General features: G+C 28.1%; 1 protein-coding gene across 7 annotated transcripts in view; it reads right to left on the bottom strand.

Moving 5' to 3' along the window:
- Window positions 1-19,468, bottom strand: part of LOC142325967 (uncharacterized) — a 434,412-nt gene that overhangs the window by 127,582 nt on the left and 287,362 nt on the right. The window contains exon 1 of one of the 7 annotated variants that reach the window (XM_075367956.1): window positions 14,812-14,927. The exons of 5 other annotated variants lie outside the window; for them this stretch is intronic. The gene's annotated coding sequence lies outside the window, so the exon portion shown is untranslated. Of the gene's footprint in view, window positions 1-14,513; window positions 14,753-14,811; window positions 14,928-19,468 lie in introns of those variants that run through there. One more of the 7 variants, XM_075367957.1, reaches the window with a different exon arrangement.

The following is a 19,468-nucleotide window of genomic DNA, read 5'->3' as shown; positions in this document are numbered from 1 at the left end:
TAATTTTAAGTTACCAAGACTTTTCTTCTAACGGATTATAAAACAGAATATCCAAATTTATTTTAATTTTTCCCGCATAAATTTACAGTAACTTTTAAAAACTTTTTAAAAGTGAGAGAAAATCTTTTTTAAATAATATTTATAACTAGCTGACCCGGAAATGCTTCGCTATTGGTAGATTTGAGTATATATATATATAGATTAAATGAACACAATTGAAAGTTTGATATCAATTACTGAATTTAGTTAAAATTAGATATTTACATATACATTATTATTTTTATGTTTTGGATTACATAAATTGTAATTCCTATTTTATTCTATTTTAAGTTCATTGCAATGCTAGTAATCGGTGGAAAATAACTTTTTAACGGAAAGAGATATAGCTGCAAAATTATCACAATTAATACTGAACATTAAGAAACTTACAAAACATTACGGAACTTCACAAGATTTAACCTTTCACTTAATAAAAGTCAGAATGTAAATAAATCCAAATGTCAAAACAACAGCACCACCTATCGGATTCAATTCAAACTACTCTCTAAACACAGTAGTCGAATCAAAACACCCCTAACTTTCTTTCTACTGGTCAGATAAAGGATTTCAATAGCTTTAAACCTTCTCCGGACAACGCGGACCATTTTGCAAAAACCGCGCGTAAATTGGTTCAGTCGTTTTTTAATTTATATCGGACACAAATATGAACATTGCCTTTTATATACATAGATTCACTCAATATTATATATTTTTTTTAAAGAAAAAATATTTCAAATTCACCCACATCAGAGGATATGTTCGAGCGGTATGTTTCTACGTGCACCGTAAATCCATAAGGATCACACATCATTTTTCATGAAAACAGGTTTTTTTTCTAACGATTACGTGTACATAAAAATTATTTGACGACAATTATATAATGATATGATTAAAAAATAAAATAAAACAACAAATGGTAAACACAGTTATTTTTTAAATAAAAAAAAAGCAAAGTTTATATTATATTTAAAGAGGTCGTAACATAACAAAAAATTTGAAAAGATCTTATCTATTGTACATAAGATTTTGAAATGGTAAGACTTTATAACTAACAAAAAATTAATCAAAATAAATTAATAAACTAAATACAATTTAAATTCAATAATTAGAAACTTTTAAAAAAGATTAATGTACTTCAAAGCCGGTATAGAAAAAAATACATTTTTTTAAAATTAAAAACTGAACACGGTTTGATCGAATGTATTTACTTAACAATATGTTAAGCTTTAAACTTTCATAAAAAAGAAGGTTTTTAATTGTTCATTACAATTTCGAGCTTTATTGATTAAAAAAAAGTAATCTTAATACATTAAAAAAAAAAAAATAGATTCCCAAAAACACTAAAACGTAAAAAGAAACTATTTGATTCTCCTTCGAATTCGGATATTTTGAAGTCTGCACAAAATTTCAAAAAAAATATCCGATTGTTAATTTAAGTACCTTTAGTAATTTTTTATGATTACTTTTAGGCAATATTAAATTTTCTACTTCTAGTTTAAAATACAGATAAGCCAAAAAAAAAGCGAGTTCCGAAACGTAAAAAACAAAATGTAGGACTTCGATATTAAAAATCCTATATTTATTCCTCCATATAAAATAATAAATGTAAAGAAAAAAACGATACGTAATACCGTGAGATATGAGAAGTACAGAAAATATTTATGTTATTTTCAAGCAATTTTCTTCAATTGTTGCGTGAAAATATTTTTCTATTATAAAAATGACTACACTATATATAATCAAGCTAAAACAAATATCGGTAATAATGACGACAAACAAATTCAATATTATCAGATCATTTACCGACACGTATAAGGTTTTAGTTAACAAATCTTATACCGATTAAAAAATCTTATTTATTTATAACTTAAATAAAGTGAATTTAGAGATCGATACATTCGCTCGTAACATCAAGAATATTAATTCGGTACCTCTTCCTTTTTTTAATCATAGTAAAACACGTAATATATTAACAAATAAGAGAAGTATTACTGGAGTTTTTTAAGGGCGAAAAAATTATGTAACCTCCTTTAAGATAAAAAATCTGTGACAAAGTGTAAAGCAATGTACACATCCAAACATTAAGAGATGTATTATCTCGTCATTATGAAACAAAATTTCATCGACTTTACATATACAGCAAACAAAGTAAAAAAATTAACAGGTCCATCTCCAATAAACCGTGCACGTTTGATAACGAACAATATAATAATCATCTTTACACGTAATTATTACATATGGCTAAATAATAACTACAAAATTGTTATTGAAAAAAAACCACTAAAGATAGTTTTACAATTCATCAAATTAACCCAGTTTTAAATACCCAAATCTAGTTTTAAAATATTAAACTGCGAAAGATCTTGAACAACACGGCTGATAATAAGAAGCAGGGATAACAACTAAAATAGCGCGCGCTAAAGATGCGCGCGCATCTTTAGAGTATTACTTGTTAAGAGTGACCATATGGCCACGCAATGGCGTCACAAGTTAGCATCTGGTCTCATGAGTTACGTTAATACACATATAAACAACTCCGCTATCACTATTCAATACACACCTAATACACCGAGTGAAACGTGACCTGCCCGAAATCACGTTCTGCGCAGCTGTTCGTTTTTTTATTTATTTATTAATTTAATTTTCGAAAATGTATCGCAAAGTATTATGATTTTTTAAACTGAATGAAAGATAACATTAAATAAAACTTCGGTCGGTTAAAAAAAAAACGTAAAAAATTTCGTATTAACAGGTGTTTATGTCGAAGAGAAGAAAACATTTCATTATAATATAGCAATAAAACATATAAATTGAAAAACAATTTATGCATTTTAATACCACGATTGAAAGTACAATAAAGCACGAAACTGCATAAAATTATTTAATAGACGATAAAACTTGATTTTTAAAATCTAATTAAACACGATGTAGCTATAGGCACAATCTTTTTTATTACATCGAAATCCAATGTGCACTGTGTAATGTTCAAATTACCACTTTCGGAACGGTAGAACCCTACCTGAGTAGTGATCGGGAAAGGTCCTCATAAATAAAAAAACGGATGAAAAAATTAAATTTAAAAAATGTTTCCTTTTATAAGGATAAATCCCACAGCTTAGTTGATTTTAAAAATAAATATTACGTACCGGAATGCAATTTTATTTATTACTACTGTAGGTGTGTTGACCCACAGCAATGGTAAATAAAACTGCGTTCAGATACGCGAATATATATATATCTTTTTTAACGGCTGTAAAATAGAAAACAAGCAGCATTGAAAATAAAGACGTTTAAAAATACTGAGTGAATGTTACGATGAAGTCCAAGGATTTAAAGCAAAGTTCTATTCTTCTGTTAAAAACAACTTTAATTTGAGTAACTTTGCTTTAAATCCTTGGACTTCATCGTAACATTCATTCAGTATTTTTAAACGTCTTTATTTTCAATGCTGCTTGTTTTTTATTTTACAACCGTTAAAAAAAATAATATTCGCGTACCCGAACACAGTTTTGTTTACCGTTGCTGTGGGTCAACACACCTATAGCAGTAACAAGTAAAATTGCGTTCAGGTACGTACTGTTTATTTTTAAAATTAACTAAGCTACGAGCTTTACCCTTAAAAGGATAAATTTTTTTGAATTGATTTTTTCATCCGTTTTCTTATTTATGAGAACCTTTCCCGATAATTACTCAGGTAGGGTTTTACAGTTCCAAAAGTGGTAATTTGAACGTTGCAGTACACATTGGATTTCGACATAATAAAAAATCTTGTTAAAAACAACTTTGAATAACTTTTAATAGAAACTTTTTTATTTAAGAGGCGAAATGAATTTAATGTAAATATTACAGAATACAACGTATTTTTATATAAACATTTATATAAATCAAATTCGGCTCCGAATTAAAATCAAATTGTGATTAAATTAATATAAAAAATAGGTCCAAGCAAATATGCCGAGAAATTGGTAAAGGTTATTAAAGATTATTAAATCTCATAAATACTTAAAAACTGTAAAACACATTAAGGTTAATGCGATAAAGCAATATTATATCTTAATACTGTTTATTTATAGTAAGCTAAAAATAATAAATTCAACAAATTTTTTTTCACGCAAATACAATATAAAACAAATAAATCATTATATAAATTTATATTATTATTATTATGTTATGTAATAAATTAAATTAAATGTTACATAATAAATTCAACAATATTTTAGTTTATTTTTTTTACGAAAATAAAATACAGTATTAAAACAAAATAAAAATATATATTGAACACGGCTTAACTGTAACAAACAAAAAAATCTTATGTGGGCACCACATGATTTCCTTGTACGCCTATTAAATTACATACATACGTTTTTAAAAGTACATAAAAATTTATTTCCCTAATAACTACTGATTTTTTTTCATTTTTTTATTGTTATTATTGAATTATTATTTATTATAATTTTCTTTTTTACAATCGCAGGTTAATAATTATTATTAATAAATCAAAATATTTATATTAAAAAAAAAAAATGAAATGAAGCTGGATTCGAAGTTCATTAATTAAAATTTTATTTGACTATAACTCTGGAACCAATGAAAATAATTACCACATGATATATCGTTGAAAAGCTCTCAAAGAGGGCTTATTACTGCAGTTAAGAAAAAGTCCAAAATCCAATTTTTTTTGAATTTTGGGCTTTTGTGGAAACTTTTGGTCCAGTCGATTGCAATCAAAACGGGAGATGCACAAATAGATGTTACAACAGTCCTAAATCCAAAATGCCAACATTCTACGGCTAATCGTTTTTGAGTTACGCGAGATACATATACGTACGTACGTACAGACGTCAGGCCGAAACTAGTCAAAATGGATACTTCCGTTGAAATCTGAAAACCTAAATTTTTCACGATTACAATACTTCCTTGTACTTAGGAAGTAAAAAAGTATTTTACTGTTAAAAGAAACGGTTAATATAAAAACTAAACTTAAATTTATATTAAAGTCAATTCGTGCATAGAATTTTTGTCAACAAAAATTTAATAAATGGTTTAAATACAACCAACAATTTTTGAACTGTTTTTTTATTGAGTCGAATGGATTCCCCGAATTGCTTCAGCTAATTATGATTGTTACCACAGACATTTTCTTATACATAGAGACCAGCCAATCGAAGTAATTTATATTAAATATTTATGTTATCATAAATATTTTAACAGCGATATTACTAGTATTTTTTTTTGTTACTATTACTACAATATAGGATAAGTGTCTTCGACGAAACTTAATTAGAAAGCTGACGCATAATAAATCTATCAAAATTCGACAAGTTGACGACTGTACAATCGGGGAGAGCGATTAAACCGTTTTATTTGCACTCAGAAACAACTTATAAAAACGTAAAGAGCGGGTCCGTTTCTGTACTTAACGTTCATAGGTGCTCTCATTTTTACAACATAAAAATATTCATCGGTTGAAGCCAACAGAGGACGTAGTTTACGTTAGAGAGATATTGGTTCTTCGGGTGTTTGAATATAGGTAAAACTGTGAAGAAAGAGCCATTTATTGGATAGGTCCAAACTAAATTTAACAATAAATAGTTTATATTTCACACACTGATTTTCTGTGAAATCAGTTTCATTCTTCCTACTTACTTCCAAACGCACGCTTCATGAGATACGCTTGGATTTCATCATACAATTGCTTTAAAACAAATTGTTCGTCTACTATAAATTTAGTATCAAACGATAGGAAAAATCTGAAAAATAATATAAAAAAAATAATATGAAAATAATAAAATATGTTTGGTGAGATTTATTTGGCCCTTTGTAAAAAGTTTATTTTTTTTTTAAAAATATCACGATATATATCCATAATAGATATATAATCGGAGATGAACGAAAAAGGAGAATACGTTATAAGGAATCGAGAAATATCCCAATCATATTGACTCAACGAATTCGGCTGTTTACACTGAAAGAAAATACACGCCATGTACGTGTACTTTTTTTATATTTTTCTTTGTACGTGTATTTTAAAGCTAAGTACGTCTTCCACTGTTGTCTACACATAAATAACACAGAGAATGATGTAAAAATGTTACATTGGTCTAAACAAGCTGATGAAACGATATATATCTATCGCGAATATAAGTTTAATATTAAATGGTCACACAGAAATAGACATTTCAAAAATACGTTCCGTAAAAATGAATTCGGCCACGCATGCTACGTCCTTGATTATTTAAGGTTTTTCAGAGATTAAAATAAATATGTCTGTGTTGGCTTAAGAAAAAATATTTCCAAATCAAAATGTAACCCGCTTTTAAAGAATGTTCAAGCTTACAGACTTTTGTTTTATTTCATTATTTACGCATCCAAACACCGTTAATGATGATTAACGCCGTTAAATGAGCAGCTTTTTACTTGTTAAAACAGATTTTTTCACGTAAAATTCAAGGCAAAAAATTAAATTACGAAAACAAGTGTCAGACCACAACAATAGATTATAACCGGTAAACCAAACATGTTAAAATGAATATCATAACGGCTTCCGAAACAATAAGGTATCTGTTTTTAAAAATAAAATTAAAAACAATAATAAATTGATTTAGCGAATAAATATATAAATAAATAACCTTAAATATCATTTGAAAACAAAAGTGATTTTGAATACCGGCATAAAAGACATGTATTAACAAAATCTAACTAAATATAGAATACGTATGAATATAACAGACAACATTTAAAAAGAATACCGAAAATAATTCTTAGAAAACGGAAGTATAATAGAATAAACAAAAACTCTGAGAGGAGAGATAATAGTAGTAAAAAAATATAATATATAGGAAAAGGAGGTGTACAACGGAGGAACACATTTATAAATAATATAGAATAGAACCTGGGCCAAAACAGCCAAAATAGATACTTTACATGAAACTATTTGTACACGAATGAATGAATATTTTATTTGATATTGCAAAATAATGTATGTAGAAACAAAATTAAGCAAAAATATTTACTGCAACTAGCTGTGTAATTATTTTAAGCTTGGTAGCACACCTATATATGTTACTGTAAAATGAATGAAAATCAAAAAGTTGGAAATGATTCAGTAATACTATAAAACTTTATTACTGTTATCATTATATAAAAAATTTAACAAAATTTAGATTACGTAACGGAGGAGGATAATGTAATAAACGCTTAGTTAAACTACTTAAAACTTTAACTACAAAACTACAAACTTATCTCTTACAATCTTTATCTCCTCCTGCATGGCACACGTAAACGAAACAAAGGAGTAATAAAAAAAATTAACAGAATATTAATAATTTAAAAAACATGTCAGAAAAATGATAAATTATTAAACGACTCGCCGTACATATGTTTCATATATTTGTATTCGGAATTTTATGGGGACTGACTAATAACCGATCAAGGTACCTTTATGAGCGGCCACGGACGGGAAACGTAGTCAGTATTTCCGACGATAACGACGATAGCAGTATTTTTTGATAAGGTGAAAAAACAAAATACAAGAGAAAGATTTCTATAAAATCCAACCATTAAATATAAAATTCCCTCCGCATTTCTCCTTTATAACCCTTCGTTTGATTTTACACCTTCGTTTGACTCGATACACCTCCACGAACGCCTTTTCAAAAAACAAATACATATCCAGGTCTGTAACGTGTTCTAATAGTATTTTTGTGTCCGACGGCGGTAAACAACAATAAATGCGACGTAGACAGATAATGACAAGGATCTAAATCGTTTATTTTCATAATTTTATTACGAAAGCATTCAAACACATCTGCCAAGGGCATGACGTCTGATTTCATATAGAAATCATGATATTCACCTAATGAATACAAGAAACGTTTCTTAAATTCATATGAGAAGGTTCTAAAGACCCTTCCTAAAGACTATCGTTGCCCGATAAACCGATGAGATGTAGAAGTTAATGCAAGTGCAAATAAGGAATATTCCAACCAAGATTTTAATATTCGTCAACTTAAAGGTCTCTAAAAAATTAACAAATACAACGAAACCGAGATCGGAAGTGCAATGTTTGTTTTTAGCGATAGGAATATTTGCCCTGTTGCATGGTATGAGGCAAAAATTTTAAACTTAAAGTTCTATTTAAAGACGTATAACACAGAAATATTTGACAATATAAACTCCTTTAACTTGTTTTTAAAACTACCTACTATCGGTAATTATAATAAAAACATGCTTTGGCTCTAGAAAAAAGTGATCGTTCACATCACGTTATTAAAAATTGGTATATTTAAGCCAAAAATAAATTTTTAATCATAACTAGTCATAATCTGTGAATATATACTTTCCCGGGTAGGTACATTGCTCCTGTATAGCAGCTGAAGTTATTAATCAGAAGCTTATAGATCGACCAAAAATTTTGATGTCAGGTTTTTTGTGAATTTCAACGTTTCATGACCTCCTGAAGATCCGTAAAAAACATAGAAATTTCCGGTCTGTATTTTGATTAATATCTCCGGACTAGATCAACATAGTGTTCAAAAATATCTAAAAGCACTTCTTCAAAAGTACCTAAAAACGAATATATATGGGACATTAAATTTTAGACAAAATTAAAAAGGGGACGGGTATTATCACCATTCTAAATTTTTGTTCAGTGGTCGTAAAAAATTGAGTTTTAGTACGATGAAAGTATTTATTAATTTATTTAAAATTCCAAAGTTTTAAATCAAACAGATTTAGCGATGGTGATATCCAACATTATTCCTACATAGTTTTCCCCATAATTGGAAAACCCGTTGACCAAGAGTTGAAATTTGACTATGTGTATTCCAGCGCTGGTCCGATTTCCGATTCCATCGGACAAAGAGCATCACGGTACCCGCATTTAATTCCCCCCCCCAAATACCTACACAGGGTCCCGGGTATGTTGTCCAAACTTGAGAGACTGATACAGTATATAAAATAAAATAACAAAAAACTACATGCGGAAAAATGGGGTAGTCTACTTGTTTTCCGTCTGTCCGCCATTTTATGTTGTTTTATTTTCTTCAATAAAAATTTATATCTTAAGAATGGATTGAGATACTTTAATGAAATTTGTTGAATATATGCCCAACAAAATCTTTTACAAAATGAAAGAGTTTGATAATTAAAAAACGGCGACCATCAACATTTTTAAATCATTAACAATTCCGTAAATATTAGTTATATCGAGTTTTATTAGATAAAATGTTAAACATTTTATTGTGAACAAATTGTCACCTCAAAACGTCACTTGGGTCAAGCGGATCGATCAACTGGGGCCAAAATATTCTACAAAAATAAATATATATATATTTTTTTTTCAATTATAACTTTCAATATTGCAAAACTGATAAGGTAAAAACATCATTAGATTAAGTGGATAAAATCGCACCTAAATTCTTTATTAAATCTTTTTCGCAATTGTATTGCACAATTAAGTCATTAATATTTAAATATAGAACGACTTATTTGAAATAAAAATCTTTCAACAGCAAAGCTGGGATAGTTACAAAAACCTTTGCAGTTTTTTTTTAACGTTTGATCTTTATACTATATTTACTAAAATTTTACATAAATTTAAAAGCACTCATTAGAAACAACTGTCACAAAATACGAAAATTATGCGATTCTATTTTAATAATTTTTTTTTTTTAATTTAATTATAATCAATTAACCGGAGTTGAATTCACTGTTTTTCCTAAAACAGTATTGTAAAATATTTGTATAAAATTTAACACCAAGTATTATAAAGTTATAGCTTGGCATAAAAAGAAGATATAAAACAATAGAATAAAGGCGCAGAATAGTAAATACAATAATAATAATATAGTAACATGATAGCCATTACTGTTAACTATTGATATAACTGACTTCTGAGCATATCAGTTGTAAAATGAGACAGTTTAGAAACAATGATACATTGACGCAAATTTTTTAACTTATAGCATCACGTAACAATAAACCTAGTCCATTGTTACTAGTATTGATATGTACACATAATAAATGAAACCTCTTCAAAATAAATATAAATTAGTTTTGGGTTTAATATATATAACTCCAAATTAAAATAATGTAAAATTTAACAAACAGCGTAATAATCACATATACAAAAGTCAACTTTAATTGACGTTTTTTTGGGGAGTGGTTTGTTGGGTTGGTTTAATTAATTTAAAAAAATATATATATATATATATATATATATTTAATTTTTTAATTTTAAACTAATCTTAAAAATAAATATAAACTTTAAAGTTTAAACTTAAAATAGGCAAAGGACAAAAACTGTACATGGACCATTTCAGACGAAACGAGTACTCGAGTTTTACAAGACTCATTGGCATATGGAAATATGTAATAAACGTTTTTAAGTAATTTTCGAAGATTTAATTATCATATGATATCAGTGTAAACTATTATGCCATAAAAATTTAACAATAAGAAATGACGACCACAAAAAAGTAAACTTTTGGTTGATAACGAATTAGCAATATTCAGTATCTCTACAAAACACTGATCAGATCTACACTGTACTGTTTTCTATAATCTGGTACAACAGGGATGTTACCAATTAAAAGACTGAAGCAGTTCGGAACAAGTTCCTTTCCAATTTACAATGAAGGGGGATATAATTGTGTATCAAAGTTTTTAGTAGCAGAATATAAAATTGCGGTCCTGGAAACGACGCGGAGAAAAATACATGTAATGTTTTTAAGTATAAGGCAATGCGTGAATTCATCAATGTTAGCATTTATAGTATAGATATCAAAATTCCTTATGTAAATCGCAGAACGGATAAGTTATTTAAATATTGTCACTTTGATACATTATCAACTTCGGCAAAGCGTGTCGAAAGCCTTAATTGCATTAATGAAAGTGCAGTAGATATTTTTAATGAGAAAGGTAATTCTTTTAAAAATATACTGGGAGATACTTTCATACCATATTTTTATTGATTTATTGTAAGAGATGATGTTTCTGTCGAATAATAGTAAGTATATGTACACTGTTTATCGTACTTGATATAGCTTTTAGTCTGAACTGAGGTAGTTTAGTTATTAGGTGTTATTTTTCTGATCTAGTATATAATCGAATAATAGTGAATTTAATTACATTTAGTTTAAAGCGTTGTTTATTTTACAGTAATATTTTAAATGTTTGACCAATTTAAATACCACGATAAGTTCGTACAGCATCGTAATATATTATGATTGCTCTGCTGCAGGTCTTCTCTACATTAGCTTGATCTCTTCCCCTCTTCGCTGTGTAGAAGGTGTCTAGATGTAGAAGGTATCTTCATGAAGATTGGGAATAGCTAAAAGGGGCGAGAGGAGACCAAGCAATTATATAATAAATTAAATAATTATTATTAATGCTGAGAGAGAATAATTATTCACAATTTGCATTTAAGTAGTATATTACAAATATTTGAATAAACGCCAAAGAAAAAAACAAATATTTACGTAATCAACTCGGTTAAATTTACGTAAAAGGGTTTTTAATAATTAATCAAATTAGTATTTTACTAAATTTATTTTTTAAACGAAAAATAACATTTCCTTACATCACTAACAAAATTTAAATCGGTTAAATAACATATAATTGTAAATATAGTATATTTTAGTATTGTTTTTTATCGGAATTTATTATTGGAAAATAAAATAAAATTATATTGAAATGTTTATTGTATTTTTTAAATAAATAATTTATTGAGATGGATTTGGCACTAATATTAGACCATAACAACGACCGAAACCAAAGCAAATTTCAGGTCTATGTTAATTAATTCTTTCCCGTTTATTTAGTAAAAAAAAGCCGATAAATATTTCAAGTAAAGTTATTAAATTCGAAAGTTTTAAAGTTGTTAATAAAGGAGAAAATATTTTCGTCAGAGGGTACCTCTTAAATTTTACATTGTGATTTTGCATCACGTCTATTACTCGAATATTCATTATTCATATTCATATTTTTATTAATATTTCTATTAATAATAGAAATTCATATAACTGAAATTTTTAATAAAAATTGGTAAATAATTAATATTTTTTATATTTTTATATTAATATTTTTTTAATATTTCTGATCTTAAAAGAAAAGAAATACAAAATAATATTTTCTGTTAAACAGAAATAACCGTAAATGATGCAGCATTACACGATGTAACATAAATAAGTGCTTTTAATCAATAACTTGAAAAAAAAAACCACTCTACGGGAAAATCTTATATCGTAATCGATTCAAGTAAAAACCATCTATAGAAATTATAAATAATAACTTTTATTATGTATCCGATGATGGACCGATCGATAAATTCGTCTATTCCTCGAAATACAATACATTTGCGTACATTGTACCTACATTTGGTTACAAGATCCAAACAGATTTGTTACCATGAAATCGGGTACGGCTTTTTACAAATTAAAGGTTTCACGTACACTATAGCCTACACAGTCTATAAAGATGTAACTAAATTAAATACAAATTTTTCCGCATTATTATTCTTTTTTTATAATCACAAACGAAACCGTAGGTTATAATACTCATTCGACTGAAATTTACATGCAGATCGGCAAACTTTATACGGCCAACATCTCGATTTATCGATCGATACAAAATAAAAGAAGACGAGCCGAACATCAGCGAACGTTACTTTCTCATCTACCTTTTATAAATAATATTCCTCGTTTCAATAAATCAGTCATAAATACGGTTATGGACATTGATAATAATCAGATGTTTTATTCTGCCGAAGGATGAGGATTAAGATCTAATTAAAGTTACGTCTTTTTTTAATTGGATTTAAATACCTACAATAATACACTCGGTTTTAATAGTTAAATATCTCAAGACTAGACAGTAAATTCCCTAAGTTGGCTTAAAGCCAGTTGTAAGGTTGTACTACTTAATAAGAAAAAGATAAATCGACAAAAATACCCAAAAATGTACAACTTTTTTTCAGAAACTAAAAAACGTATTTAATCTTTACATTACCAAATCTAAATCGTCTATTAATTTTTATTTTTATTTTGTAATAAAAGAATAAAACGAACGAAAATGGTCGTATGGTAGGTTAACTGAAAATTAGTAATACTTAGCAAATTTTGAATTAGTCAACTTTTTTTGTAAAGTAACTTTATCGATAAGTATTCCATTGAACAGTGATCACAGCGCATTTGACAATAATATAACATCTCCGAAAGAATCAGAAGTCTTAATATTTTTAATTGAACAATAAACTTATAGCAAACATAAAAGATAATATTTTACTTAAAATAATATCCGATAAAAAATTAATTATCATTAAATAATAAGAAACAATTTTTATTAAATTATAATAAATACTAAGATTAGTAATGAATATTTATGTATCTAGTTTATTTAACAATTTTTCTACTTTACACGGAGCATTTTTTAATAATAATTTGAACAAATGATAATAGTACGAAACATATGTTTAAAATTAAGAAAAATTAAAAGACCAACAGCCCAATGTTATCCAACAGCGCCTTACGAACATTGGATAAGAATGGTCGAAAAGTTCATACGTAGAAAACACTTCCTACAAAACGATATAAATACAGAAGCAGATCTCTAAAAACCTTTATAATCTTAGCAAAAATATGTAATAAGTTTTTTTTTTATCAAAATGTAAATTAAAATGATCTCTATGAAGTCATCTATACAGTGAATTATTACGTATGAATCTGCGAAAACGTTTTTATTCATTTATTATAAACTGTTAACCACACAATCTCTGTAATAACTTTAGAATCCGAGATTTTAAGTTTGTACGAAAGAATCCGTTTGATGAAAATATTATCGAGCTACTCAAAGGCAATTCATTCGAATTTAACACGATTACTTCTACGTAGATAAATGAAAACAAAGCGAATTCATAAAGAAACTCAAAAAGCGTCATATACAAAAATAATATTATTTGGCAATATTTATTATTATATAAATAATTTTCCATTATCTTTATTTTTTAACATCTCGTTTCATTTTTTTCATAACTTATTAAACTCCCGTAGTTTTATTTTATAAGTAATTTTCAATTTAGCTATTTAACTTCTTTAAGATTTTCAGTACTTTTGAAAGTAAGCTCGTTTAACATTATAACCGATTGAAATGAAATCTGAAACACAATTTCCCAAAAATATGGCTTTTTTTGGATTTTTTCATACAAACTATTACGACAATCAAAATTATTTATTTATAATATAGAGCAGAACTTGGTTCCTCAAAGTTCAGGTTACAATAGAGTTTCAGTAAGAATAAAAAATCCTGTAAAAAAATAAAATAAAATGAAAAAATGGATTTACAAAAAACTTCTTTATGTCTATTTAATAAGGTACAAGAAAATTGTTCCGCTTATTAAACTAGTTTTCCAGTTTATATAATTCCATATCTACAGCTGTCTAACGATTAGGCCTATTCGATAATGAAAAATAACTTACCTGTAACGTATCGAATATACAAACACAACTAATCATAATCCATAAGACATGAACTGTTAAAAATATTAACATTTACCGTTCGAAGTTAATTTATCACCGGTACATTTTTTAACAAAATAACAGGCTTAATTATACAATTAAATTTAATTAACAAATAAAAAAACAGTAATTAAATTAACATTACGATTTCTTTACGTATTAAATGACAGCAAAACAAAATTGAAATTAGATGACCAGATGTTTTTTTCATAATAGGTAAAAATAAGGTACTCATATTATAATCGCTAAATTATCTCACCCGCGCTTTCGCTCGCACTCCGCGGCCGTTCTCGCACCACAAAACAGCATTAAAAAGCGTTTCTACAAGAACAACTCGTTACTAAACGGCAACGGATGACGACTACGATAGTATTGCGACACCGATACCGGTTAACTAGTTGCGACGAACCGAGAGAGAATATTATAATACAACACAACAAATACCGAGTGGCGTTTCGTTGTGTGGTGTTGTTTGTGGTGAGCAGCTTATGTACAAGGCCGTCGTTACTGACGATCAAAGTACGTAGATCCCTCCGTATCGCAACATACCGCGACTACACACTATACGTAACACATCGCTTATACACCTGTTACCTATTGACTCTGTCACACCTCAACCCTTAAGATTTTATTAATTTATATTGTACGATTACAATGCTTACACTAAAAAATTTATTCAAGGAAGGAACAAAGTTATAAAAAATGCATCCAACACCGAAAAAATATTAAACTCATCCTCAACAACAGAGTAATTTCCTAATATAATGTTGTATGTATAATTTAAAAAATATATATTATAGTATAAATTTATTATTGTAAATGGAATTTGTTCCGTTAAAAACGCAAGACGTAATAAAAGTGAAATATTTACCAATAAAGAGATAAACCCCAAAGAAATTTCGGCATCATAAAAGCTACGTAATACGAATGTTACATAAATGATTCCACGATCTCGTAGCATAGGAACATAAATTGAACAAGCTAAAGTACAATTAACAAAATCTGAGTTTCGTTTTTGAAATACTGGAAATACGAGCTGAAATATGAACAACGAATAACGTTAAAATATTAGCCTAAAAAATCTTTTAAATTAATTAATTAATTTAAACAAATATTTGTCGACATCAAACGAACATTCCTTTAGCTATAAATACTTTATGATAAGAAAATAAAATAAAATGATTAAAAATTCCGATACCTAAAACAAATATTAACAACTTATCGTGATTTTTTTTCTCCATTTAAAGGCAGCTAAATATAGAAATTATTGGAATACGTATAAGACTTCACGGGAATAGTAGTCAAATTCTCTCATTAAAGTACGAATAAGAATTTAATTAAGATAATAAAAATACATATAAAAATCAAAAACAGTTTACACAACGTAAAGATGAAGAACTAAATGCGCAAATCGATTATTAAGCAATCATCGTCAGTATTTATAAAATAAATAAAACCTAAAAAGTAAACAAACAAGAAAAAATCTCAAAAATTACTTATCTACATTATTTATAAAATAAAAAAACGAAATTTTTACGAACGAAGAATCCGAGTAAAAAAATCTGCTTACACTTGGAATGTTTTTATATACATTCATTCCTAAATAGAAAAACACTTGACTCGAACATTCTAAGCTGAAAGGGATGCTTTCACTTGGACTATTCTTTTATAAGTATTACTGATGAAGACTGTTTATTAATCGAAGTGTAGATTTAAACATCGACTTTTACTTAGTTTAAACGATTCTTGGATTAGTATCTTATTCCAATAACCGTTTAGCAATAACTCATTCTTTATGTAAACAGTTTTAGTTTCGTCAATCGACCTCACGATATGTAGTAAATAAAATAAATTTCCATTTTTTAAGCGGTTTTGTTTCTAAATGAATTCGCCAACTAATGATACAATAAACAAAAGCAGGAGCAACAATGTTTAATCAACGATTTTCAATCAGTAAAAGTCGTATTCGATTAAAAACTTTTTTAAATAGAATGTATTTCATTTAATATTTCTTTAATTATATTCAACATATTGCGATTAACGAAATCAATATTTTAATACGTTATAGTTAAAAACAAATAATCTTCATAAAAATTACATCGACCTTTTGCATTTAAAACTAAAAACAAATATATATATATAAAAGATTCTATTCGACCGACACCCTGAGTCGGTGAAGTAATCTCATGTTAAAAGTATAGATGTGATATAAAAAGTATCAAAAGAAATAGCGTAATAAAATCAACCCATCCGGCCTTCAGTGAAATCCATAACCAAATGCGTGTTATGATTTTTTAAGAGTACAGTCTCACCACTAGATGTTATTTTATTAATATATTTATCTTTATTTGTTTTTTATGGTTTTCTTTTGTATTTATACTCATTTTTAACTGTTTCATTTACGTATACATGTGATCTATATCTAAGTTATATTTTTACAAAATCATTAAGTTACACGTGATCTACATCGAAGCTATATTTTTAAACGCTGCACATTTTCATTTTTTATAAACAATCCTTCACAGGTTATTGAAACGTTTAAATCGGTGTTAAAATCAATCATTCTTTAACACTAGTATTGCTTATACAAAAACTTCTACTGGGTAGGTAAATTATTTTAAAAAATTCAGCAATTAAAAAGGTAGGTTTTTTGAATAATCTTAAAAATGGATTGATGTAGATCCGCGGTTTTTGCCATCGATTTTTTTTGCTACATTGTACATGAAAAAGATGTGCCATATGAACACAGTGAGATTTAAAAGAGTAAAGTTGATTCCAATATGGTGGAAAAATATGGCGGCCAAAATTTTAGAATAGGTTAAAATGTAGGATTTATGTCTAAAATAGAAATTCCGTTACTCAGGATTCTCTAAATTAATAATTGCAGAAAAAAATAGAAAACATACATAAACCTATTATGTACACGTTTTATATATATATAATATTCATAACTTAGATCAACTCCTTTCACGTCCGATTCATTAGAGATGAAAAAGCTTATACATGAAATTTTGTTATAAAAAAACATATTTTAAATAAACTTAAAAGAAATACAATATTTGAACTGTTCCGGATAGAACGAAAAATTTTAATTACAAAATTTTTTCAAAGAAATTTTTTTACATTACATAGGTCATAAACTAGATACATTCTGGATAACTTTTCATCCGATTGTCGTCTGAAATTGTTCATTAAGCAGAAACAGTTTTTATTACACACTCGATTCTCACGAAATTTCAAAACAAATTTCTCTAGGATTAGTATTCCGTAAATAGGAGCCGCCTCTGTACGTAAAACGGTAGTCGAAACTGGCCAAACCGAAAATCCGGACAATAAATTTGCGATATAGGAGGCTTTTTAAAAAAATGATAACGGTTAAAACCGACAACATATATATGTAACAGATCACAAATGCGTGTTTATCGAGTTAAATTTTATAACGTGCTGGAGGCTTGGTTTTACTCAGTAGTCACACATCTAAGGCGCTAGTTCAGCTTTTTGTGCGACCTCAAGATAGGAACAAGAATCCTTGGACATTAAAAAATAAGTGTGTTCGGCCTATTGCACTTCTCCCCCAATAGAATAGCTGTTGATTACCAGTAGAGTCAGCATGACATTTCGAATGGAACCGTGACAGCAGCCATCAACTCATCTAAAGAAGAAGAAATAAAAAATAAGTGAAAAAAGGGGAAGAAAAGGACTCACAGAGGAGTTGCCTCCGATCGGGATAGTTAACTCGCTCAGAACTCACGCGAGTTTGTTGAAAAAATCAATGATTTACGCATATTTTAATTCGTACGTCAATTTATGTTTTATATAAAATTCAAGTAATTACGCAGTTCAATATTTAGCCTGTTCTACGCTTATCAATATACTCATATTTGTGACTAGCAGTCCTCTTAAAAGTATTAATTACAAAAAAAAATTGAAGATTTAAATTATGATTTAATTTAATATGAAAAATTAGTACTTTTTTTAAACTGATGGTTTTGTAACAGCTGTAAAATTTTTAAGTAAATTAAACTAGCTAACATAAATCACCCAGATGGAACAAAATTTGGGTATAATTATCATATTATTATTTTTTTTTCAAATGATTACTCTAAAGAAAACTTTATTTAATCTAGAGAAACAAAAATAGTACGATACAGCGATCTCTGATGACACATCAAATCACAAAGATATTGATTCTTAAATAACACTCTGTAGAACGGCTAACTGGTAAGTACAAATTCAACAGTGAATTCAGTATGTAAAAATTCATGTGAGTACACGCGCTCGCACGTGTACAACACACAGACAGACAGACACAGACACATACACACACACACAAAGAGAGAAAGAGAGAGAGAGCGAGATATTATGAGAGGTTTTCTGAAGTAATGCGGCAAATTATGTTCGTAAATTATAACTAAAGAAAGTGACAAAAAGAAAAACATTTTAACTTACAATGTCATCAATGACGTCATGTTATTCTGAAGGCAGTCACCGAGCAACTGTAAATAAACCGGATGAATTCACGCGAGTGTGGTGATGCATTTTTTGGCTAAGTGATGTGTACTGTACGAGTAAATTTAACTCGGGGGACCAAGTCGAAGGGAATCCAAAAGTGACGCAAGTCGTGATTGTCACAGCCACTATAAATAAACAATCGACTATGAGCTGAAACAACTCCACCCACACCGCCCACCGCCTTATGAGCGAGCATGCAGTAAAGGAAGCGCACAAATTTTGTAATTCGTCGAGGACTGCTGCGGCCGGGCAAGTTGGTCGGCGGAAGAACGAAGTGCTATACGGCAATAGTAAAAAAGATCTGCCTGGAAAAGTCCGATTTGTACAGCGATTCGTAAACGTTAAAAGTAGAATTTTAATTAAATCTAAATTAATTATAAAACAACCAAACCAACTGTTTCATT

The sequence above is a fragment of the Lycorma delicatula genome, chromosome 6, assembly GCF_047948215.1.
Source record: "Lycorma delicatula isolate Av1 chromosome 6, ASM4794821v1, whole genome shotgun sequence".
NCBI lineage: Eukaryota > Metazoa > Arthropoda > Insecta > Hemiptera > Fulgoridae > Lycorma > Lycorma delicatula.
The sequence above is the reverse complement of the archived record's forward strand: the minus strand, read 5'-3'. Positions and strand labels throughout refer to the sequence as shown.